The sequence below is a fragment of the Cervus canadensis genome, chromosome 28 (genome assembly GCF_019320065.1).
Source record: "Cervus canadensis isolate Bull #8, Minnesota chromosome 28, ASM1932006v1, whole genome shotgun sequence".
NCBI classification, from domain to species: Eukaryota; Metazoa; Chordata; class Mammalia; order Artiodactyla; family Cervidae; genus Cervus; species Cervus canadensis.
Window position 1 is genome coordinate 11541532 of NC_057413.1, and position 25813 is coordinate 11567344.

Below are 25813 nucleotides of genomic sequence, written 5' to 3' on the forward strand. Positions count from 1 at the left end.
AACAGATACCAAAAATAATTCAATACTGAATTTTAAGATCACAGGAACCCAAAATTCATTCTGATCTCTTTCTTTTATACTTGAATGTTCATATAAGGGCTTAATTTCCTTTAAGCCAATTGAATACAGCTCTTTTACAAATTAACTGTGGTAATGCCACACATTTATAGCACATGTACAAACAGACAAACACAGGGACCTCACAGTTCCCATTCCAAAATTTCAGGCATGAGTCAGGTACAACAATGTAAAACCCATTGATTACAAAAGAGGTTGGATTCAAATTGGGTTTCTAGCAGATGGGACATATCCAAGTTACCTGTCTAAATGGCAAAATCCTCTTTACTAATATTTATGGAAAAGACCTTTATGTCTATTTGTAGCTTCTGATGATTTTAGAAAACAAGTGGATATTTCTCTTCTTCCTGGAAATGTCCCATTCTTGGATAAAAACAGACAGTTGTTTTTTCTCCTGTTCCTTTTCTCCATTTCACATCAGTAAAAGTTTTATATATCACAAAACTGATTTGGCTATAAATGGAGAAACAGTACCAAACAAAATGAAATGAAAAACCTAAAAAAAGACAATCAGAAGATCCTAAATAAACGCTCAAGTTTGGTCTTGGGGTTTCGACACAGGAGACCACAAACAACATAATTAATATGACAAGGGCAGCAGGACAGGTCAGAGAAGGCGATGGCACCCCACTCCAGTACTCCCGCCTGGAAAATCCCATGGACGGAGGAGCCTGGTAGGCTGCAGTCCACAGGGTCGCAAAGAGTTAGACAGGACTGAGTGACTTCACTTTCACTTTTCACTTTTATGCATTGGAGAAGGAAATGGCAACCCACTCCAGTGTTCTTGCCTGGGGAATCCCAGGGATGGGGTCGCACAGAGTCATACACGACTGAAGTGACTTAGCAGTAGCAGCAGGACAAGCGCACAGTGTCCCAGGATAACTCTGCCTCAACCCCTTGTGGAGACCCTAACAGCACCGCTGCCACACATTGTTTCAATTAAGTCTCATCCTTCCCTCACACATGGGTTCAGAGCTGTCATCAGATCACTTCCCCAAAATGCACCGCGGAGGACTTTCTTCAGGGATAGTGAAAACACTGCCTTGGGCTTCCCAGGTGGCAGGGGTAAAGACTCCGCCTGCCAATGCAGGAGATGCAAGAGACGAGAGTCCAGTCCTTGGGCCGGAAAGATCCCCTGGGGTAGAAAATAGCAACCTGTTCCAGTATTCTTGCCTGGAGAATGCCATGGACAGAGAAGCCTGGTGGGCTACAGTCCACAGGGTCCCAGAGAGTCAAACACGACTAAGCACGCATAAAGCATTTCCCGTTTTAAAGACAGAAATTCAAGACAAAATACAAATGGCGCGCGCACACACACACACACACACACACACACACACACACACGCTAGCATCCAAACACACACACACACACACACACGCTAGCATCCAAACACACACACACACACACACACACACACACACGCTAGCATCCAAACACACACACACACATACACACACACACGCTAGCATCCAAAGAAACAAACGAACCCGTTCACTGACTCACAAATCAGGTAGAAGTCCAACAACTCCTCTTTCCAACAAGGCACCCCAGTCAGATACAAAACAAATCGGCTTATTCCAGAGAAAAGGCCCCCAACGAAGAGAAAACGCAACTATGTCCTCTCTCCAATAGGGTACCCCCAAAACAAATTAGCTTATTCTGGAGAAAAAGCCCCAAATAGACAGGAAAAAAATTTTCTGGCTGTACATACCAGCGCAACTTGTCCGTCTGTATGCACTCTCGGAGCCTGGTCACCTCCCGAATGTCCATTCCTTGCTCCAACTGCCAAGCACTGCCAGCTGGTGCCGCTTTGGGGAACTCTGAAGGGAAGACCCGCAAGACAAGCGATGGGCAGCTGCTAGGGCCTCACCTGAAAACTCCCCAAACGGGGCTGCGGGCCACGGGCAGCAAGGCTCCTGGCTGGCTGCGTGGAAATTCATTACCGAGTGTACGCTCGCCTCGTACTGCTCGCTGCAAGACAGGCCAATAAATCGAGAGACGAGTTGTCTGCGCAAGGAATAGAGACTTTATTCAGAAGGCCAGCAGACTGAGAAGATGGTGAACTTGCATCCCAAAGAACCAACTTGTCTGAGTTAGAATTCAGGCTTCTTTTACACTAGAGGGGAGGGAGTCAAGTTAAATATTTCCTCCTTCTGGTCAACCTCAGGAGGGGATGTGTTAATTTCTTCCTCCCTGCAGTCATTCACAAGGGGGCCTGGTCAGGATGTTTCCTGTAGGCAAAACAAAGGCTTTTCAGCTTTATGTTCATTACTTGGGAGGCAGGGTTCCCAGAGATGGGCTGTTATGTATGGTTTAAGGTTATAGGCAACATCCGTTCAGTGATTAACTTACAACAGACTATAGAGGGTCTTCCCTGTTACTGAAGCCATAAGGGCTGAAGATGGTTCACATGTCTGAGTTTCAGATTCAGCTCCTGCCTTTTCCCTCACTCTAAACCCACAGAAATATTCTATTTGGGATTATATGCCATGTGCCCATACTTACAGTGGCAGAGTCAGTTCTTTGCTTACAGAAAAATGTGTCCTTCTTTCCTGGTGTACAGCCGTCACTGGGCAGTAGCACCTTCAGGGTTAGGAGCAACCATATGGCTGAGCTCTTTGTAATGAAATGTGAACTAAAACCTCTCATGGAACACTCTTCATGCTTTTCCAGTTGGCTGCTGGTCTCCAAGGACTCAGCTACTGGATGGAGGAGCCATAATATGGAAGGAGCCTGGGCCCCTGAATCGCCAGCAGAGGAAATCTGTCCACCCATCAGAAAACCTTCACTGGACTGTTAAATGAGTAGTAACTAACTCCTCTTGTGTTAAACCACTGACAGCTTTGTGATTTACGGATGGCTACTAGTACTTGAAAATAATTTTAAGTCAACAAAGGATAGCACTGGAGAATTATTAGAATTTTCCTGCATCTTTACCTAAGACTGAGCAAACATCCACTTCTGCTGAACTCTATAAACTGAAGGTGTAGCAAATGATTGTGCATAGGTTGTGCAGTCTTCTGATGGTTAACTGTTCTGATACTTTTGCCTGGGGAAACACACAACAATGAAGAAAGAGGTTGCTTCCATTTTCTTCCTTAAATAAATAAATAAATAATTTAAATATAATGTACTTAAATATATATACATAATTTATAAATATATATTATATAGAAATATATATATATGCACATATATACATTATATCAAGAGTAGCCCTGCATTGTAAGGGATAATGAAAGTTTGAAAGTTTGCTCAGGGACTTAAAATTCTTAGGTTCATCACTGAGTCACCAATTTGCTGTGATATAATAAATAATAGAATGGGGGGGGCAGATTTTTCTCTGTGGTACATAAACTGGTAACTCTCCTGTGACTTAGTTTGAAGTTTGGAGAATAGAGGGGATATATTGTGAATCATATTCTCAATAGGTCATAATTTGAAAACTGCAAAATTTCTTATATTGGTAAAAAGCAGCTTGCCAGACATAGGAAAGAGAGAACAGCTTACCTCAGAATTTCCGGGTAATTTCATAGGCTGCTAATCAGTTTCAGAAGAGCGCAACACACAGCTAATAGGTAGGAAATACCCTGGCAAGGCAGGCTCACCTGGTGATTCAAGCGGTAAAGAACCCACTGAGATTTAATCCTTGGGTCTGGAAGATCCCCTGGAGAAGGAAATGGCCAACTCACCCCAGTATTTTTGCCTGGGAAATCTCATGGACAGAGGATCTGGTGGGCTAGAGTCCATGGGATCACAAAAGAGCTGGACACGACTGAGCAACTAAACCACGACAAGAAGCCTGGGTAGAGCTGAGAGGCAGAACCTTTCATAGGAAGGAGACAGGAATCCATGGCATTACCCTGTGCCCCTCAAGCTTCATAGCTCTCAACTTACAAGTGAGTTACATTTCAAGGCTCACTGTCACTTATTCATTCTTTCATTCACTTAATAAATGCTTATAGTGCCTTCTGTACCAAAGATTATAGCTTTGGAGATAAAATGATAAATAATATAAAGGCCTTGTTATGAGAACAAGTATACTACTCTGGATATTTAAATAAATAATTGTGATACAAGAAAAATCTCATGACAAAGTATCAAAGCTAGTTGTTAGGGCAAAGAACATGTCGTCTTCAATAAGTAATGTATTTTAAATGGCTGGAATATAAAACCAAAAGACCAAAGCCTCTTTGATCTGTAATGTACCTAAGACACAGTAAAAAAAGAAAAGGATTATTTCAGTTACTTGTAACTGGCATCTTACCACCTTATTTTAATGAAGGATTAAGACAGAGTAGGCAACCCTGAGTAATCTGTTATCATTCTATATTTAAATGGAATAAAATCTTTACACATCAGATGCTTCTCTAGCTCTGCCATATTGGAGATTTCCACTGTATTAGATGACCTATCTGAATTCTTCTTTCCTAGGTGACACAAAGTCTTCAGTAGAGTGAGGGAAATAGTCATTGCCAAACAAACGTAGATCAGTGGGTGAGAGGGTCTGGAGGCCAGCAGCTTTGGAGAGGGGTCTTTAGGGACCACTGGGCTCAGGGGCTCTGAGCTCCTGTGTCCTCCCAGCCAGAATAGTGAATGGGAAGATGTGCCACTGAGGCTACTGTCTCTGTCAGGCTCCTGGCAGGAAACAGATGCCTACTCAACCAGGATTTGGGGAAAGTTTATTGAAGGGATTATTTACAGAGGTAGGAGGTGTGTGTATGTGTGTGTTCAATCACTCAATCATGCCCAACTCTTTGTGACCCCATGACTTGTAGCCCACCAGGCTCCTCTATCCCTAGGATTTCCCAGGCAAGAATACTGGAGAGGGTTGCCATTTCCTTCTCCAAGAAATCTTTCCTGACCCAGGGATTGAACTCACGTCTCCTGCATTAGCAAGCAGATTCTTTACCACTGTGCCACCTGAGAAGGCCTTGAAGAGGCGTGGGCAGTGTTAAAGGTACCAACAAGCAATGTTGAAGTACGCAGGGTCTGACAACACTAAGAAGCTGTTACCATCTCTAGATCTGAAGGGGTGTGATAGTCAGGAGAAAAAAAAAATTAGCCAGAGAAACAAAACCAAAAGGGTATGTTGTGTATGCATGAATTATAAGGAATTGGCTCATGCAATGATGATGGTTAAGAAGCTTCATGATCTGCAGTCAGCAAGCTGGAATCCAGGAGAGCTGATAGAGAGCCAAGGTGTAAGTTCCAGCCTTAGTGTGAGTCCAAGGACAGTCAGAAAGAAATCATTTTCTTTTTTTTATTTCCTTTTTAAAAAAGTGTTTATTTCTAGTTTTTGACCGAATGGCATGCGGGAATCTTAGTTCCCTGACCAGGGATCAAACCTTCATCCCCTGCATTGGAAGCACAGAGTCTTAACCACTGGACCACCAGGGAAGTCCCAAGATTTATTTTTCAAACGTGCACCACTTTTTAAAGTCTTTATTGAATTTGTTACAATATTGTTCTTGTTTTGTGTTTTGGATTTTTGGTCGAGAGGCATATAAGGTCTTAGCTCCCTGTGTGTGTGTGTGTGTGTGCTCAGTCGTGTCGACTCTTTGCGAACTCATGGACTGCAGCCCGCCAGGCTCCGCTATCCATGTAATCCTCCAGGCAAGGATACTGGAGTGGGTTGCCATTTCCTATTCCAGGGGATCCTCCCGATGTAGGGATCAAACCCACGTCTCTTGCGTTTCCTGCAATGGCAGGTGGACTCTTCACCACTGAGCCATCTGGGAAGCCCGTGACCAAGGATCAAACCCACACCCTCTGCTTTGGAAGGCAAAGTCTTAACCCCTGGACTGCCAGGCAAGTCCCACATCTCTGCATCTTTATCTATCCAATCCCTCACTTGGTTTTCTCTCCTACCAACTGCTTTAAGGTCTTTTGCTCAGTAGTGCGTGTGTGTGTGTGTGTGCACGCACATGCACGCTGAGTTGTGCCTGACTCTTTGTGACCCCATGAATTGTAGCCTGCCAGGCTCCTCTCTCTGTGGGATTTCCCAGGCAAGAAGACTGGAGTAGGTTGCCATTTCCTACTCCCAGTCATTTTCTTTTACTCAGACTTTTATTCTGGCTGTCACTAGACTGGATGAGGCCACAGTGGGCAGGGCAATCTGTTTTACTCAACCGACTGATTAAATGTTAGTCTTCTCCAGAAACATCCTCACAGGCACACTCAGAAATAAGACTTAACCACTTATTTGGGCACCCCATCAACCCCATCCAGTTGACACATGAAATTAACCATGACAGAGGCAAAGGATGAATACTGTTCCCAGAGCCTTGCGTGAGCTGGAGTCGTGAGTCTTGAGACAGGATCTGTGGTTGAGAGAGGTGCAGCTGCTGTTAGAACAGCTCTCAGACAGGGAAGAAGAGAAGTGAATACACACCCCATTCTTTCTCTCTGCACCCCCATCTTCTGCTAGTGTATTCCACTGTCCCAACCCAACCATAAGCCAGTGGACTATGGAGCCCGGGTGATACAGTCAGTAGTGTGGGGAGAGGTCCACCTCCTAGGACTCAGAGCAGGCAGACAAAAGAGGAGAACAGGAGGAGGGACAAATAGAGACTACCCAGAAGAGAAATTTCAGACACTTTTTGGAAGTACTTAGTAAGGGAAATTATGGGGGAAAAGATTGTCATTTATAACCACGGAGAGCTTAGAGTCATTCTAGATCTCAACATTAAACAATATGATGCAGGGACTTCCCTGGTGGTCCACTGGTTAAGACTCCATGCTCCCAACGCAGGGGGCATGGGTTCCATCCCTGGTCAGAGAACTTGATCCCACATGGTGCAACTATGACCTGGTGCAGTCAAAATTTTTTTAAGTGTCTGTATCAACATTAAAAACTAAAAAACCAATATGAAGCATCAAACCAAAGAGAGACTTATTTTATAACCCTTTCATAAGCTTGGGGTATATAACTGCATACAGATGCATTTATCATAGAAAGCTGTAGTTCTGAGAATGTATATGTGCATACATATCTTCTCTTTGAGGCTATAAGCTTTTGTAGGGAAAAGATTATCTTAGAGTTTCAGTTTTCCTACAAGTGCCTTGAACATGGTAGGTTTCCATAAATATTTGCTGAAGAACTGTTTCAACTTCTTTTCTTTGACTCTAACAGGAACTGATGAAATGCAATATAAAAAAACCAAGAAAGGTCTCCTAAGTGTCATATAGAATCAGCCAAGGAGATTTTTAGCACAGCAGGTAGTGATGATGGAACTAAGTTACTTTGTCTAAGATTTCTTAGAGCTCATTCATCCCACAAGTATTTATGGAGCAGCCATGCTGTGCCAGACACTGTGTTAGGCTCTTAAGATACAAAGATCATGTTTCGAAGGAAGAAATCTACTAAGCACACAAACTGCTCCTTTTTTATGGCATGCAACCAGCCAACTGCCACACAGTTAATTGGATCAGCCTTATAGAGGTCTGAATCAGTTAAGTCAATGAAATGGGTGGCTTATCCTTTTATTTTAGGCATATAGAAACAGCCTTCATTCTGCTGGCCTACTGCCTGTTTACTCCCTGACTGAACTTGGGTAACACAGAGTCAGAATCATATAGATCATGACCACACAAGCTTAATAAAGTTACTGCTATATCACTTACTCAAAGCTCTCCCAAGATTCAGGCCCAATGATGAGAGGTCCTTGAACTTGAGAAGTCCAAATAAGAATCATAGTCACAGGACAGTTAGGCTTTCCTTGTTGTTGTTGTTCAGTCACTAAGTCATGTCCAGCTCTTCGCCACCCCATGGACTGCAGCACACCAGGCTCCCCTGTCCTTCACGTCAAATGCCAGCACCTCTCTTGGGGTACATCTCTTATATCAGCAGACAAAACAATGTCCTCATCCGCTAATTTCAGCTGGCTTTTCCTTCTGGACCCTGAGGTATGAAAATGAAAAGCTGCTGTTTAGAAGCCAAGAATACTCAATGGGGGAAGAGGACAATCTCTTCAATAAATGGTGTTGGGAGAACTGGAAAACCAAATATAGAAGAATAAATTTAGACCTATATCTAACACTACTCACAAAAATTAACTTAAAATGGATTGAAGACTTTGATACTGTAATTTATAATAAGAAATACATATTTAGTCTTTGACCTATTCCTAGCACAGAGTTGGATTTCTTAAGTGATGAAACCATAATAGTGTCTCTTATTCTGTTAATTAGGTGACTTTTGGAAAGTCCAAGGTAGCCTAAGATGGGATCGTTCTTCTGAGGAACCAACCAGATGGTTAGATGGTTGGCAATGGTTAGAACTGAAACTTCAGTCCTAGCTCCTAACCTCTGGGAGGGGTGAGGGGCTAGAGACTGTTTGATTACCAACAACCAACCATGCCTCTATAATGAAGCCTTCTTAAAAATCCCAAATGATGGAGTTTGGAGATCTTCCACATGGAGGTGCTGGGAGTATCAGACACTCTGAGACAGTATGGAAGCTCTGAGCCTTTTCAGGTACACCTTCCCCTGTGCATCTCTTCCATCTGGCTGTTTATGAGTTACATCCTTTTATAATAAACCAGCAATCTGTAACTAAAATGTTTCTCTGAGTTCCGAGAGTGACTCTAGCAAATTAATCAGACCTAACAAGGGTTTTCTTGGAACCTCTTATGTACAGCCAATTGGTCAGAAGCACAGGTGACAAGCTGGACTTGTAACTGGCATCTGAAGTGAGAAACAGACAGTCTAGTAGGACTGAGCCCCTTATCTTGTGAGATCTCATAGCAGCTCCAGGTAGGAAGCATCAGAATTGAATTGAGTTGAATTGGAGGACACCAGGCTGGTATCAGAGAATTGCTTGGTTGAATGGGGGAAAACTACACATATTGGAAAGACTTAAAATGAGAACTAAAACTGTACAACTTCTAAGAGATAACATTGGGCAAAACCCCCTTGACACTGGTCTTAGCAATGATTTTTTAGGATGTGATGCCAAAAGCACAAGAAGCAAAAGCAAAAATTAACAAGTGGGACTATATCAAACTAAAAAACTTCTGCACAGCAAAAGAAACAATCAACAAATGAAATGGCAAACTACAGAATGTGAGAAATTATATATCCAAATTATATAAAGATCCAAATTATATAAAGAACTCATAGGACTCAACAGCAAACAAACAAACAACATGATTTAAACTGGGCAGAGGAACTGAATAGACATTTTTCCACAGAAGACATACAGATGGCTAATAGGTATATGGAAGTACTCAACATCACTAATATTCAGGGAAGTGCAAATCAAAACCACAATATCACTCACACCTATTAGGATGGCCATTATAAAAAATACAACAGATAAGTGTTGGTAAGGATGTAGAGAAACATGTACTACTGGTGGGAATGTAAACTGGTATACAGTATTAAGTTTCCTCAAAAGATTAAAAATAGAACTACTGTATGATTCAACGATCTGACTTCTGGGCATATAGCCAAAGGAAATAAACATTAGAACGGAGAAGATATCTGCAGTCCCATGTTTATTGCAGCATTATATATAAAATGGAATATTATTTAGCCATAAGAAGGAAGGAAATTCTGCTGTTTGAGACAAGAGTGGACCTTGAGGGCATTACGCAAAGTGAAGTAAGTCAGAGAAAGGCAAATACTGTATAATGTAACCTATACATGGGATTTAAGAGACCAACTTATAGAAGCAGAGAGTAGAATGGTGGTTACAGGCTCTGGGGTTGGGTGGAGGAAATGGGAAGATGTCAGAGAGCACAAACATGCAGTTACAAGATGAATAATTTCTGGAGATCTTATGTACGGCAAGATGACTTTAGTTAATAATACTGTATTATATACTTGAAAGTTGCTAAGAGTGTAGATCTTAAATGTTCTCACCACAAAAGCAAAATGGTAATTACATGACACTAAAGTGTGAGCTATGGTGGTAATCATTTTGCAACATCTAAGTATATTAACTCACCCTGTTGTACACCTCAAACTACATAAAGGTATGTGTCAATTACGTCTCAATAAAGCTGGGGGCAGGGGAAAGAAAAGCCACCTTTTACTTGAGTGGGTTTTCTCAGAGCAATGCAGCCCTGTTTTCCAACTTCCTTTTCTAGAACCCTGTCTTGCTTCCATAGTGTTAGGAAAGTGGATTGGAGTCCCCTGCTGTTTGTGTCAAATAGCAATTCTTTTGTGTTGCTCCATTATAAACGCTGCTCAGACATTTTGAGTCAAAACTGTGAAATATCCCTTCTTGCCTTCCCATTATCCATTTTATTACTAGATTTAAGACTGGTGAATAATCCCATATGTGACCTTGGTTAGAGGATTCTTTTTTTAACCAGGACAAAAACCAATTAAGTGATCTCTTCATGTAAGGTTTGCCAGTAGTTGAACATCCTACGTACTTGTTAAAGAGCTCTATTATTTGATCTCAAAATATTCTGTAACAGGATGGAATATATTTTCTCCAGAATTTAACTTTATGCTCATTATATCTATCACGGGCTCTGAGACTTGTATTAGAATGACTGAATTGATGTCAATCAAACTTTTACCTTGAGTAGTGTCAATCAAACTTGAGAATTTGTCAGCTTTCTTATTATGATCATTAGTAATGTCTTTTAATTAATTTGCTGATAATCTCATTAGTTGCACTTCTGGATGAGAAATGAGAAAAATACTGATGGCATTTCTTCCTTCTCTACTTTCAGATTTGTTGACTCAAATTAATGTAGCTTTTATTTCATAGATATTTCTGTATATGTTTATATATTAAAAGCTTTTTAAAAATTTGTTTACAACTCCCAACAGACCATTCCCAAATGCAGTAAACTTAATATAATAAATATTCAACAAATGTTTGTGGAATTGAATTGATATACTTTTTTGAAAATGATAACATGTAATAATAGGAATAAAATATTCAGTAGAAGACTTGAAGGTAAGTTTGAGAATTTCACTCAGAAAATATGAAAATAAGACATATATATATGGAAAATATAAGAGAAGAAAATTAGAGACCCAATTATCAATAGATTAACACAGTTCTATTGAGAGACAAGAATACAAGAGTGAAAGGGATATCATCAAGTAAAATATTTTAAGAACAGAAAAATATGTATTCACAGATTTAATGGGGCTCATTGAGGGCTAAAGGGCTTCCCTGGTGGCTCAGCCATAAAGAATCCACCTTCAGTACAGGAGACATAGGTTTAATCCCTGGGTCAGGAAGATCCTCTGGAGAAGGAAATGGCAACTCACTCCAGTATTCTTGCCTGGGAAATCCCATGGACAGAGGAGCCTGGCTGGCTATAGTCCGTGGGGTTGCAAAAGGGTCAGACACGACTTAGCAACTAAAGAACACCACCAACAATAACACGTCAGTTCACATAATTGTGACATTTCAGAACCTGGGATAAGGAGTAAGTGTACAGGCTGCTACAGGAAAAAGAAGATCAAAGACCAGTGATTAAAAATCACTTGTATCTGGTTTTTAGAACAGCAAAATAGATAGCTCTAAAACAACAAAGTGATATTTGAGGAAAATGAATCCAACCTAAAATTCTGTGAAATAAAACTACTATTAATCAAGTATCAGAAGAAAATAAAAACATTTGGGGGCATTCAAGCTTTCAAAAATCTGCTTTCCACATATCCTGTCTCATGAAGTAACAGGAGGATGTGTTCCACTCAAGCAAGAGAGGAAACCAATAAAGAGGAAGACAGTAGATCATGGCAACAAGAGATCAGCACAGGATCACAGGGATTAATGTCGTTGAGACAGACATGTAGACCAATGTAATAGAGAGTCTGGAAATAAATTCACATATAACTGACCTTTGACAAAAATGCCAAGAATAGAATGTGGGAAAAGAGAGTCTCTTCAACAAATGGTGTTGGGGAAACTAAATCCATATGCAAAAGAATGAAACTGGACCCTTATCTTACACCATAGATAACAATCAACTAAAAATGGATTAAAGACTTAAATATAAGACTGAAAACTCCCAGAAGAGAACTGAGAGAAAGCTTTTTTGACATTGGTCTTGGCAACTATTTCCTAGATATAACATAAAAAGCACAGACAATAACAACAACAAAATAGCCAAGTTGGACTACATCGAACTAAATCGAACTAAAAAGGATCCACACAGCAAAGAAAGCCGTCAACCTATGAAATGATTCTTCCATTTCTATAACTCCTATATCTGAAGAGAGGTTAATATCATTAGCATACTTTTACTTCAGTTTAATGTTAATGCTAATATTTGTGATATATTAGGTTAAGTGAAATAAATTATTAAAGACGATTTTACCTGTTACTTTGGCTTTTTGTTATGTGCGGCTATTGAAAAGTTTAAAATTACATGTTGTGGCTTGCATTATATTTTTATTGACTTTGTTCTTTCAGTACAGGACTGTATTTTATCCTTTTTAATCTACATTTAGCCTAGCATAATTTGGGGATAAAAATTATTTGTTTAATGAAGTAATGAGCAAGACAATGATTATTAGGATGGAAAGAAAGTGAAAGTGAAGTCGCTCAGCTGTGTCCGACTCTTGGACACATGACTCCCCATGGACTGTAGCCTGCTAGGCTCCTCCATCCATGGGATTCTCCAGGCAAGAATATTGGAGTGGGTTGCCCTTTCCTTCTCCAGGGGATCTTCCAGACACAGGGATCGATCCCTGGTCTCCTGAACTGCAGGCACTCTTTACCGTCCGAGCCACCAGGGGCTCCTTGAGGATTGCTGTTAGTCAAAATTCGATCTCACTACATTTAATATAAAAATCTCATAATAACAGTGGTCTGAATAATTCAGAACTTTATTTCCCATGATAAAAGTAGTTTCAGAGATAGGTGAGTGAGTGCTGTATGATGACTCCATCAATTTGTGAGAGGCATAGTCCCCTCTAGCTTTCTGCACCCTCATCTTTGTTCTCAAATATGCTCATCAGATACAGAATTGCAGATGATGCCAAAATAAACTACAAGTAAATATGTGTTTACCTCCATTATAATCCATTTCGCAGAGGGAGAACTTCTGTGTGAGGCTCACAGAGCGTCCAGATACATTATTTTCGAAATGTTTACACGTAAGAGGGAAATGTTTTAACTTAGGTACCTAAAGGAATGTGTAGTTAGCATGCCTTAAAGACTCTCCTTCAAATATCAGATGTTTCAAGTGAGCTTTTGCCAAGGGCTGGATCAGAGGCAGGACTGAAATCTCCTAGGAGCGCCTGAAGAGCCTATGTTTTGTGTTGTTGATTAAAGAGAGAGCCATATGCTTTAGATAACAGGTGTGCAGGTGGCAAAGCCAACATTCTGTTGTGTAAATTTAGCATCCTGACTTGTACGCTAGCCCAGATTGGGGGGGGGGTGCTACCCTATTGGTGTACGCACTTGATAACAGGGTAACTGTGCAAAGCCAGACTTTACTCAAAAAAAAACTTTGAATCAGTGCATGCACTTGAACAAGAACTTGGTTCAAAACCCTTGCCCAAAGAACGGATTAGAGTTTGGGACTGGGAAAGGGCAGATGGAACGATCTGGCAGTTCCAATGATAAAATAACTTAATCATAGTCTGGGTAGAAGAATGAATTTTAGAAGGGGAAGCCTAAAGAGTTCACTGCAAAATATATTCCGAGATTCTGAATAAGTCAACCTGAGGCTAAGGGTGTTGTCTATTTGAATGGTGGAGACTGTCTAATAAATTCAGTGATTATAATTTTTGTTTAGGATATGTGTGGTAGCCTGATAGCCAGTTTTACTCACACTATAATTTGAGTGTGTTGTATAAATTAAACACTTTTTGTTTCTTTTTGGTTTTTCCTCCAAGGTTCCTTCCATTGTATCATCCTACCATAAAGCTTCTGGGCTAGCTGAAAAGCATGGAAGTGGTATCTTCTCTACAATTAGAAGAAATCTATGAACTGGGTCCTTTAAGCTTGGCCAATGCCACACTAAAGGGAAAGATGAAGAATCTGGAAACTCTAAGATAGTAGTGTGGATTCCTTGGTTTATATCTGGCTGCATAATCCCTCTGAATGACAAAAGTTGAATATTATTGTAGCATTTCTCTTTGTATTCTATTTGTAATATTTCTCCCTTTTTTTTTTTTTTTTAAGGTAGATGGATTCCTATGGAGGCTAAATGAAGGTCATCTATTTGTTGAGGCAAGTGAGGAGATTGCATTGAACTTTTTAAAAAATGTGACCACCCTTTCAGCTAATCTCTACCTACTTGATTCTGGCAGTTTATTGTTGGCACAAGCCTGGCGGTCTAGTAGATCCTAAGTCTTCTGAGAGCAGAGATCATGCTTGCTGTTTCCCCACTGTACACCAGGCTCCTAGGAAACTACTTTAAGGACTCAGCAAGCAACCAGTAAATATTTTTTGAATGAACAAATAAACCATGAAAAATCTGGAATCTATACTCAAATGGAACAGATTAACCCAGAGATGACTCATGTTCATCTAAATCCAAGAAAATTTGTCTTTTGTAATCTTAAGAAGAAAGCTGATGTAGACCACTGAAGAGATGAATAGTAAACCAATGAGTCTCTAATTTGGGGCAGATGTGGAACATTCTAGGTTAAATGTGGGGATTTCACTTTGAAAATACCCCAAATGAACTATATCTAAGGAGAAAATTAGGGCAAATAATTTGGTAAAAATTGGAGGTCACCAATAAAATAGTATAGGACTTACTACACACACACACACACACACACACACACACAATCTGAATACAGTGAATTGCATCAATGTCAATGTCTGGTTGTGAATATTATACTTTAGTTTCGCTAAATGTTACCATTAGGGGAAACTGGGTCAAGTGTACAACAAATCTCTATCACTTCTTATACTGCATGCAAACCTACAATTATCTCAATAAAATTCCAATAAAAGAAAAAACAGAGGGTGAGACAGATCAATGTGACAGTACTCATGAAAACTGTCAAAGACTCCAAAAATTGGGGACCACTGAATTAAGACGGAACGAAAGCAATTTTTACTACACTCCTGAGAGCTTTCTCAGCTTTAGATGACGGAACAGATGCTTAAAACAGATATTTTTTCCAGAGTCAAAACTGGGATCTACAAAACATTAAGAGATTGTGGAGATTTCAAGTTGATAGAAAGAATTCGTGAAGTTAAGAAAGACTGATCCTCCTGGTAACCATTTTTGCAGAGATTACATCAAAGGCAGCTACTCTGTCTCCACATACTGTTGGCCCTGATAGTGAAACATAATACTTTGGAGGTCTATAAAATTCAGTTTCGTAAAAGGATGTTTTTCTTTTTAACTTTGCTATTTTTTCCTTTTCCTTATTAAAAGCCTCTACTAAATTAAAATATACGGCTTATCCAAAGAGGACAGTCAAGATGAATTCCAGCTTATCTATAATTTTTTGTTAGATTGATTGAAGTAGATATCTTGAAAGCTTGCTTTAAATCTTTTGATCATCTTGTGATATTATTAGTTTTCTTATCTCATAATCCTACATCTGTAAGTTTTGTGCATTATCAGATTCATTCATTTTTAGTGTTGTTTTGTTGCAATAAGACTGTTGGACATAGCAAGATGAAAAATTCCTTCAATTTGATTACATAACAAAATCAATATTATCATTTGTCCTTGCTATCTTTTAAAGCTGTCAGTATATATATTTGGTTTTCAGACATTTGCAGCAATATTATAGCCATAAGTTAAAATTATTTATTTTTGTTCCATGGATTCATTCATTCATCTTTTTATTCATTCAACATTCAACTAGCATTTTTAATTATTAATAAGCATATGCCACTGTGGTCAGAGTAAATTTAAGAGAGGAACTAATGTTGTTCAACACAACTTAAAATATCCACCTTGAAAACAGAGAAAAACAAAAAAACGAAGATTACTAAAGGGTATGTTCATTATTGATTAAAAATATAAGCAAATTTCATGACAAAGTCACCCAATATGCCATCAGTGAGTCATTATGGCATGCATTTAGTCCTTATTGATTCATGCAGACATCCCTAGGGAAATGACCAATGGGGATAAATCTCCACTTTTCTTATTTTCTGTAGATGAAATTTTAAAGAACCATTGCCAAACCTGTCATTCAATTTTCCAACAAGTGTTCAGTAAGCTAATGTATGCTGAAAACTGTCAGAGTGATTCCACACATTAAAGGACTCTGTGTGCCCATTAGTAGGTAGGATTGATATATGATGATAGACCAAGCTGGTCCCATCAGGAAGCCAGACCAGAATTAGGAGGTGTACATTCTTGCTATCTGAATAAAATGAATCACATTCACTTGGTATTCCACAAGCTGACCCTCTAATGACAGCAAAAATCAATGTAGCCAGAGCCTTTACCCCCACTAGAATACCTCTGCCTTGAAGCTTGAGAAGAATACAAGGAGGAATTGAAGAGTCAGATAAGGAAGGATTTTCTGGAACACGTGGTGATCTGAAAATGGGCGATATTAGCATCTAAAAGATACCTTTTAAAATCAGAATGTTTGCTTCTACCTTCCCACTTTAAAGGCAAAGATGAGCTGTCACCAGAAGACACTTCCAGGTGTCAGAAAGAAAGGCCATAGTTCTCTTTAAGGACTTGACCTTAAACGGTTCTAGTCTTGTGGACCCGTGGCTGGCGAGGCCTGACTTATCAGGGCCAAGCATATCAGTCAAAGGAAGGATTTGGGTCTATCAGGCCATCTTTGGAGGGAAGGTTTTGCAAAGAAGTCACGCAGATACAGGGCAGGATATTGTTCTAGGACTGCTGAGAAAGAGATTGGCTGAGGGTTAGGGTTAAGCTTCCCGGGGAGAGATGAGCAGAGCAATTTGCCTGAGAGTTTCTACTGACGAAAATGTTATCACACAGGATACTGCCTCATGAGGAGAACCGTGGTTAAAGCCTTGACCCTTTTATTCTGTTCGCTCTCAAAGAGCGTGAAATCTTTTTGCTCATCCTCAGGAAGGCATACAGAGGATCCTGACCTTTCTCACCTGACCTCCTTGACTCAATTTCCTTTCTTGGGAGGTGAGCTAAGCCTTATTTGGATGTGTGCAGAGATGGGTACAGAGTCTCAGTCCCTGAAGGGCTGCAGATTTCTGTTCAGTTTCTTGTTGGGAAAGAAAGTTATGGGTCTTTTATAAAGAGGGCTATATTAGAGGGCCTTGTCTCTCTCTGCCTTAAAGATACTATGGGAGTTGACTGCATTCCTAGCTAGCTTCTTTTTTAAAAATATTTATTTTTATTCATTTGGCTGCGCCGGGTCTTAGTTGTGGCATGTGGGATCTAGTTCCCCCACCAGGGATCGAACCCAGGCCCCCTGCATTGGGAGGATGGAATTCTACACACTGGACCACCAGGGAAATCCCCACCTAGCTAACTTCTTAATGCTTTTCCCAATGAAAGAAGCGGGTAGAGACACCAGTACATAAGACCTCAGAAGTCTAGATTTTGGGACAAGGGATTCAGTTTACCCAGTTCTTGCTTTAAAGGCTGGCAGTTGTTAAAAGGCTTCTAATGGTATCATGAAGTGTTCTTTATTGGTTCTCTGTGTCTGAGGACCTGAGATTAGTTTCCAAATTTAGATATCTGACATGCTTATATTGATGAGCCTTTTCCGAGAGTGAATTCTCAAACACTTCTTTTTCAGTTCTTGACATGGTCTACTGGGAAGCCATCATCATCTACTGGATGATGCTGGAAAAGCAAACATAGAGCATTTTGAGTGTTAGTGTACACTCTTTTCAGGTGAGGACTGACTGTCTTACGTTATACAAGAAATAGTTTCTAAGAGCTTATCTGAGTGACTGTAGAAGCTGAATTCTGTTCTCCATGCAGGATATTTTTGGCAGGTAATTTTTCTTGCCAGGATCTATGATTTTAACTGTGGAGGTTTAGCCTTACCCAGGGGACTATCTCTATGATCTGAAAGATCTTTTAGCTCTGTTATGAGTGACCTGACTCTTTGCAGCTGCTACAATGACCAAGTAAGTCTTATATTCACTAAAACAGCCAAGGGCTAATAACAAGTGGGTCCTACCACCAACGTGAGCAAGTCCTGTTTGATTTAAAGCCAATAAACAAACAGCATTGTAAAGGAGAGGTTTAAGCCATAAACTGACATCTTTTGCTGAGGTTTCTGGTAGAGATCTCCAAGGGGCCTGGTGATTCAACTGATGGATCTGATTTAAAACTAGAATGTAATAAACCTGCGGAGCTTCCCAGGTGGCTCAGCGGGTAAAGAATCTGCCTGCAATGGCAGGAGACACAGGAGACACAGGTTTGGTCCCCTGGAGGAGGGCAAGGCAACCCGCTATAGTATTCCTGCCTGGAGAAGCGCATGGACAGAGGAGCCTGGCAGGCTGCAGTCCATAGGGTCACAAAGAGCTGGACACAACTGAAGTGACTGAGCACGTACACGCATAATGAACCTGCAAGGGAAAGGGAGTTGGTGATGGACAGGAAAGCCTGGCATGCTGCAGTCCACCCAAACTGAACTGAAGGGAAAGGAAAGTTGCAGCCTGGGGTGAGGTTGGGGTGTGAGAGGCTGATTCAGCTACTCTGTCAGGCCAGCTACATTCAAAATCTGGCAAGCCAACAGACGTTTTTTCCCTTCACACTGAGTGCCATTCCTATCCCATCTATTCTGTAAGACCATGAAGTGTTTTATTTTGACTTGCTTTATAGACTCAAGGTTATAGAGTTTATTGATCTTACCTCTAATAAATCATTTTTAATTTTCATTAAACAAAATGACTAAAATTTGTTATGTTGTGAGTAATAAATGTGTATTTTCCATCTTTACAATAGGTTAAACATGCAGTTAAGAATGAAATCAACTTAAGTTCCATCAGAGGTTTCATGAATTATTTGAATCGAATTATAAGACAAATTCATATATCAAAAAAAAAATCCTCCAAAGCCCATATCTAGTTTTCCCAATTCTTCCTGGGGCTGAAGTGATCTTTTGTATTCTTTCTGACTATAAAAATATTATTGACAATAATAAAGAATGTTATTGTAAAAAATTTTAAATTTTGGGAAAGTATAAAGAAGAAAGTAAAACTCAGTCTGAATCCATTTACAATAACACCAAAAGAATAAAATACTTAGGAGTAAGTTTAACAAAAAAAGTGTAAGACTTATGAACTGAAAACTACAAAGCTTTGTTGAAAGAAATTAAAAGAGATTTAACTGAATGAGAAAACATCTCATGATCATGGATCAGGGGACTTAGTATTATTAAGGTAGTAATAGTCTCCAAATTGATCTACAGGTTCAGTGCACTCTGTATCAGAATCCCAACTGCCTTTCATTGGGCAGAACTGATAAGCTGATCCTAAAATTTATATGGGAATTTAAGGAACCCTTAATAGTCGAAACAATCTTGAGAAAGAATAGCAAAGTTAAAAGATTCTTACTTCCCAATTTCAAGCTCTACTACAAAGCTATATAATAACCAAGACACTGAGATACTGGCATAAAGCTGGACACACAGATCAATGGAATAGAATTGAAAGTACAGGATAATATCTATTTATTTATTGTTTTATTTATTTGTCTGTGTCAGGCAACAGGCATGCAGGATCTTAATTCCCTAACCAGGGATCAAACCCAAACCCTCTGTAGTTGAAGTGAGAGTCCTAACCACTGGACCACCAGGGAATTCCCCAAATTCATACATTTATGAATTTGTTTTTGACAAATTTATGAATTTGTTTTCGACAAGGGTGCCAAGAATCCTTGTTCCATTCGATGTGCATGGAACAGTCTTCTCAACAAACAATGTTTGGACACCTGGATATCAATGAAAAAGAATGAAACAGGACCCTTTCCACAAGTAAAATATAAAATTAACTCAAAACAGATCACTGACCTAAATATAAGTTTTATATAAAACTATAAAACTCATTGAAGAAAACACAGGCATAATATTTGTGACCCAATCAGACAACAGATTCTTAAATATGACACCCAGACCACATGAAACAAAAAGAAATATAATTGGGCTTAATGAAATTTAAAACTTTTGTGCTTTAAAGGACACTGTCAAGAAAATGAGAAGACAACTCACAGAATAGGAGAAACTATTTGCAATCATATATCTGATAAAAGACATATATAGACTATATAAAGAACTCCTACAGCTCAATAAGAAGAAGACAAACACTCCAATTGTAAAATAGGGAAAAGATCGAATAGACATTTATCCTAAGAAGACAAACAAATGGGTAACAAACACACGAAAATAAACCTGAAATCCTTAGTTATCTGGGAAACATGTAATAACCAAAACCACAATAAGAAAACCATTTCACATCCATTAGGATAGTTAAAATCAAAATGACAGACAGTAACAGATGTTGGCAAAGATGTGAAGAAAATGGAATCCTCAGTCACTGTTTCTGGGATTATAAAATGGTGTAGCCACTTTGGAAGACAATTTGGTAGTTCCTTAAACCGTTTAACATAGAGTCATTATATAATTCAGCAATTCTACTTCTGGATAGAGACTCATAGAAATTTAAAACATATGTCCACATAAAACTTGTACATAAATATTCATAGAAGAATTATTTATAATAGCCAGAAAGTACGAATAGCAAAATTGTCTACCAAATAATGAATAGATAAATAAAAATATGATATATCCAGGCAGGGGAATGCTATTCTACAATAAAGAGGATTGAAATACTAAAACATGCTCCAACATAGATGAACCTTGAAAATATTATATTAAATGAAAGAAGCCAATCACAAAAGGCCATGTATTATATGATTCCATGATTCCATTTATATGTAACTTGCAGAATATGCAAATCCATAGAGACAGAAAGTAGATTAATGATTGCCAGAGGCTGGATGTAGGGGACAGTAGGATAAAAACTCCTACTGGGTACAGAGTTTCTTTTGGGGTGATAAAATGTTCTAACAGTAGATATTATTGGTGGTACACAACTTTGTGAATATGCTAAAAACACTGAATTTTTATTTTAAAAGTGTGAATTTTCTAGTATGTGAGTTATATCTCAATAAAGTTCTTATTAAAATTAAGCCAATGAGTTAACCATCACTTTTAAATAAAGGTAGCACTTGTAAAAAAGACATAACTCAATCTGAGGCCATATTACATATTAATAGAGCTAATGCTATTCCCATATTGGGGTATATGTACATTTTTCACACACACACACACACACACACATTATCTCTGCAAGATTTTGATCAAGTAGTGCATTCTGCATTTGCTGTTTTTCAGGTAATGACATAGCCTTTCCCCCAAGGACACCAAAAACTCTTATAAAGCAGCGTTTCTCCAAAAGGTAGGAAGAGGACCACTGGGGATGCTCAGGACAATTTGAGCTGATACTTGAGTGAACTTTTTTTTTTCCGTAGGGAATGTGAGGTCTTAGTTCCTTGACCAGGGATTGAACCCACACCCCCTGCATTGGAAGCATTGAGTCTTAATCACTGGACTGCCAGGGAAGCCCCCGAAAAGTTTTTATTTTAGTTGTCTATTTATGTTATTGTGTACTAAAAAAATATAACTAGCTCATCAAACTGATGTCACACATATAAGTGCTTAGGGTCAGGAGAGGAGGGAATATATCTTTTAAAAACTGAACAAATTTAAAGAAATATACAAAGTATGTAATAGTAGGGCTAAACATAGGGCAAACACTCTGAAATGGTACTGAAACAATGGTAGTTTAAAAAAACTCTTCCAAAAATATTATTTTTAACCATGTCATAGTTATCTGCATGACTCAGTCTCGCTTGATGGGCCATTGGGCTATCTACAACCAGGGTTTGTTATCCTGGTGAATCTCTCCAGGGCCCAACTGGTGTCCTCCTTGCCACAGCTGGCCTGGGATGGCTCACAAAGGAAGAGGAATTAGCCAGAGAAAACCTCTCTAGCCATCCTCGAAAGCAGACACCCTTGGAAAAGTATTGCTCGTGTTAAGTTCAAAACGTGAATTTACCTGATGGATGCACTGGAGTATATTTTAAAGTTACATATTCTCTTGGTAAAGCAGGATAAATGAGGGGTGGCCAGGAGTCACGATGGGTGAAACCATTTCCCTTCCCCTCAGTTCTCTTGCCCTCCTCCTTGACTCTCTCCAGGACTCATAACCTGATGAGTGCTGAAATGGGGACAGCAAAACTCGGGGCTCTTCCCATAAGAAACCTCTTTCATTGTAGTCACTTCCTTCCACTCCCGCCCGAAGCGAATGGGCTCAGAACAGCAAACCCACTTTGTGAAACCAGCTCTGAGAAGGACAGAAATGCCTGATCTGTGTTTAAAAGGCAACACCATGTATTTAGAAATAACCTGCTTTCAGGAAATTCAGAACAATCTTCTTAAAGTTCTGCTGGAGCTAGCCAATTTCTCTTTTAGGGTCACTTGTTTGTATTAATAGAAATCCATCTGCATAAAGTGACAGTCTACGTTCCTGCTCCCCCGCCTGTCACCAGATGGAGACTTGGTCAAAGTGGGATGCTGTCTTTCACACAGATGCCAGCATATATAAAAAGACAAGTTATTGGTGGAAATTATAATAGATGGAGATTAGGACCATTCTAAAACAGACTTGGATCTCTGCTTTTGACACAGGAAATGTTGTTTACACCATTTCAGTGGGATTGCCAAAAATATACCAGTTCCACGCTAAAGATAATTACTTACACTACTTACTAACAGATAATGCATCCTTCTGAGTAAGTTTGAAAAAAATTTAAAAAGAAACTCTCCCAGTTAACATTTATTTATCCCTTTTTACTCACCTTTCCTTGACTATGGAGATTTTTTTTTAATTAAGAAAAGTAAAAGTAACAGAAGTGAGCAAGTGATGGTGGGCTCCTAGTTCTAGGAGCGTGGTCACTGGAGTACAGCTCTTCCCCTCCCCCATCACTTCCAACATCAGGTCATTGGCTCTGCCAAGCCAAACACCCATGAGCAGCTGCGTGCAAATGATGCCTGAAGCTCTCAGTCCTGGCAGAGAAATGAAGGCAAGTGATACAGAGATTTCACCACCATGGCCTGGACAAGCACCTGTGAATCAAAATCAACCCCACAGGTTGAGGACCAGAAAGCAGCTAATCCTGGCAATAGTGTGGACCCTTCTTTCAACCCCTTTTTATCCCACGGCTAGAAGTCACCCCACTTTTTGTTACCTGCAGGATCCTGCTCTACAAACAGACCGCTGATTTTCAGGTGCCTCCTAGGCACCTACCAATATGCAGCCTCCTTTGTGTTTTCCCAGGTCCTTGCCTGGCCTCTCCTGAAGTTTCCTGGTCTATTTTCCAGACTTCCCTACTCAGCAGGATCACAGCCTATTTGCACAGAGCTTTTGTGACCCATCCAGAACTGAACAGCCCCTTGTTTCCTCTCATCTGAACCTTTTTGGAGGATCCAGAATTGGGTAGAATTAATTACCTTTGACCACAGACACCTGATGTCAACAGCTTAGCCAAACAGAGGGCCATTTTTCTTATATGACTGGAGCTCCAGAAGGACTCCCAGGCTACCTCTGAAAGTGCCTGAGGTCCTCATGAATGACCTGCTTTACCATCCTTATGGTTTGATTTTTATCTTTGTGGTGCAAGGTGACTTTTCTACCCCCAGAACTATTCCAATCAGGTTGAAAGATGAAGGCAAAAGGCATAATAAGTCACTGAATCTGTCCTTTTTATTTTATCAGGAAAAGAAAATTTTTCAGACAGTGTCACCCAAAAGTCTTAGCTTTCAAGCTATTGGCCAATACTGAGTAACTTGGTCACCTCTAACATTAAGAAAACCTGTGGAAGTGATTGTGTTTAATTGGGTACTCTGTGGCCCCAAAAGAAATTCTGGCTCTCTAATAATGAAGAAAAGGAGAATAGATATTGCATACAGTGGTAAATAATCTGCCTGCCAACGCAGGAGACACACGAGATGTGGGTTCAATCCCTGGGTCAGGAAGCTCCCCTGGAGAAGGAAACAGCAACCCACTCCAGTATTCTTGCCTGGGAAATCCCATGCAGAGAGGAGCTCAGTCCACTGGTTGGCAAAGAGTCAGACACAGCTGAGCAACTGGGCACAAGCACAACATTGCAATAGCAACGTCCACCACAAACCAAGTTCAAGGAAAAATCTGGACAATTTGGAAGGATGATGTTCCATGTGCTTGACTTCCTGTGTCACCTCCTCCTGATAGCTCCTACACCCACTTCTGATCAGGATTTTCTTGACATTGCCGGTGACTGGAATATCTCATCCCTCTAGAAATGACTCATGGACCCACTGGCTGCCTCCTTCATCAGTCAACCCCATAGCGCATCAAGTTCTGTGACCTCTATCTTCTTTACTTTTCCAACCAGTCTCATGCAAGCTCATATCCTGTGGCCAGTACTGTATGATTTATGACAATACCAGGTCTCAAACATGGTGGAGAGCAATGAGAACTGGAGGAATTGGGAAGAGTTGACATAGAAATACTAGGGGTTAGGAAATATGAGTAACAAACAAAAGTCTCCATTTATCTCTAATTCTTCATCCCAACCACAGAGGATATTTTTGGGTTTGTCTGTTTCTGATATGTCCTGTCATGAAATTAAAAGACGCTTACTCCTTGGAAGGAAAGTTATGACCAACCTGGATAGCATATTAAAAAGCAGAGACATTACTCTGCCAACAAAGGTCCATCTGGTCAAGGCTATGGTTTTTCCAGTGGTCATGTATGGATGTGAGAGTTGGACTGTGAAGAAAGCTGAGCGCCAAAAAATTGATGCTTTTGAACTATGGTGTTGCAGAAGACTCTTGAGAGACCCTTGGACTGCAAGGAGATCCAACCAGTCCATCCTAAAGGAGATCAGTCCTGGGTGTTCACTGGAAGGACTGATGCTGAAGCGGAAACTCCAGTACTTTGGCCACCTCATGCAAAGAGTTGACTCATTGGAAAAGACCCTGATGCTGGGAGGGATTGGGGGCAGGAGGAGAAGGGGACGACAGAGGATGAGATGGCTGGATGGCATCACCGACTCGATGGGCATGAGTTTGAGTAAACTCTGGGAGTTTGTGATAGACAGGGAGGCCTGGCGTGCTGCGATTCACGGGGTCGCAAAGAGTCGGATACGACTGAGCGACTGAACTGAACTGAACTGACTGATATGTCCTGCCAAAATGTTCTAACCCTTTACAAACATATATAGTTGAAAGAAGTGTAACACAAATGGAAGTACAACTAAACATCTGTTCTGTAATGATATTTTTCAAATGAACAATGTATCTTGACTATTTTCTCAGACCAGTACATAGTGATCTACTTGATTCTACTTGGTGTTATATTATATGGATGTATGGAAATTTCTTAAACTCTTCTCCCTACTGAAGGACGTTTAACTTGTTTCCTGTTGTTTACCATTACCCACAAGGGTGCAGTGAACAGCTTTCTACAATGGACTTTAATCACCTGTGTGAATACGTGTGTTGGACAATTTCCTGTAAGTATAATGGGAATTCACATTTATTGAAAAGAATGAAATTGGGACTGTCCCAGAAATTTTGGTTGCACAGTCAGGATAATTAAAACTATTTTCTGCTCACAAACAGCCATGTAGATCTAAGTGAGAAGTGATTTCCCATTCACTATCAGCTACAATTGAAAACTCAGAGGAAAATTTCCCTCTCACTTGGTTTCTCCTTAGGGAATATTTAAACAATATTCCTACCCCAGAAAAAATCTGCAAGTTAATAA

At 39.9% G+C, this 25813-nt stretch overlaps 1 long non-coding RNA gene across 1 annotated transcript in view; it reads right to left on the reverse strand.

The window, feature by feature from the left end:
* Positions 1-1800: 1800 nt before the first annotated feature.
* The window catches only part of LOC122429879, a 65578-nt gene continuing 41565 nt past the window's right edge, over positions 1801-25813 (reverse strand). The window contains exons 3-4 of the long non-coding RNA XR_006266182.1: positions 3019-3130; positions 1801-2312 (exon numbers count right to left, since the gene is read on the reverse strand). This is a non-coding gene — a long non-coding RNA (uncharacterized LOC122429879). The remainder of the gene's footprint in view (positions 2313-3018; positions 3131-25813) is intronic.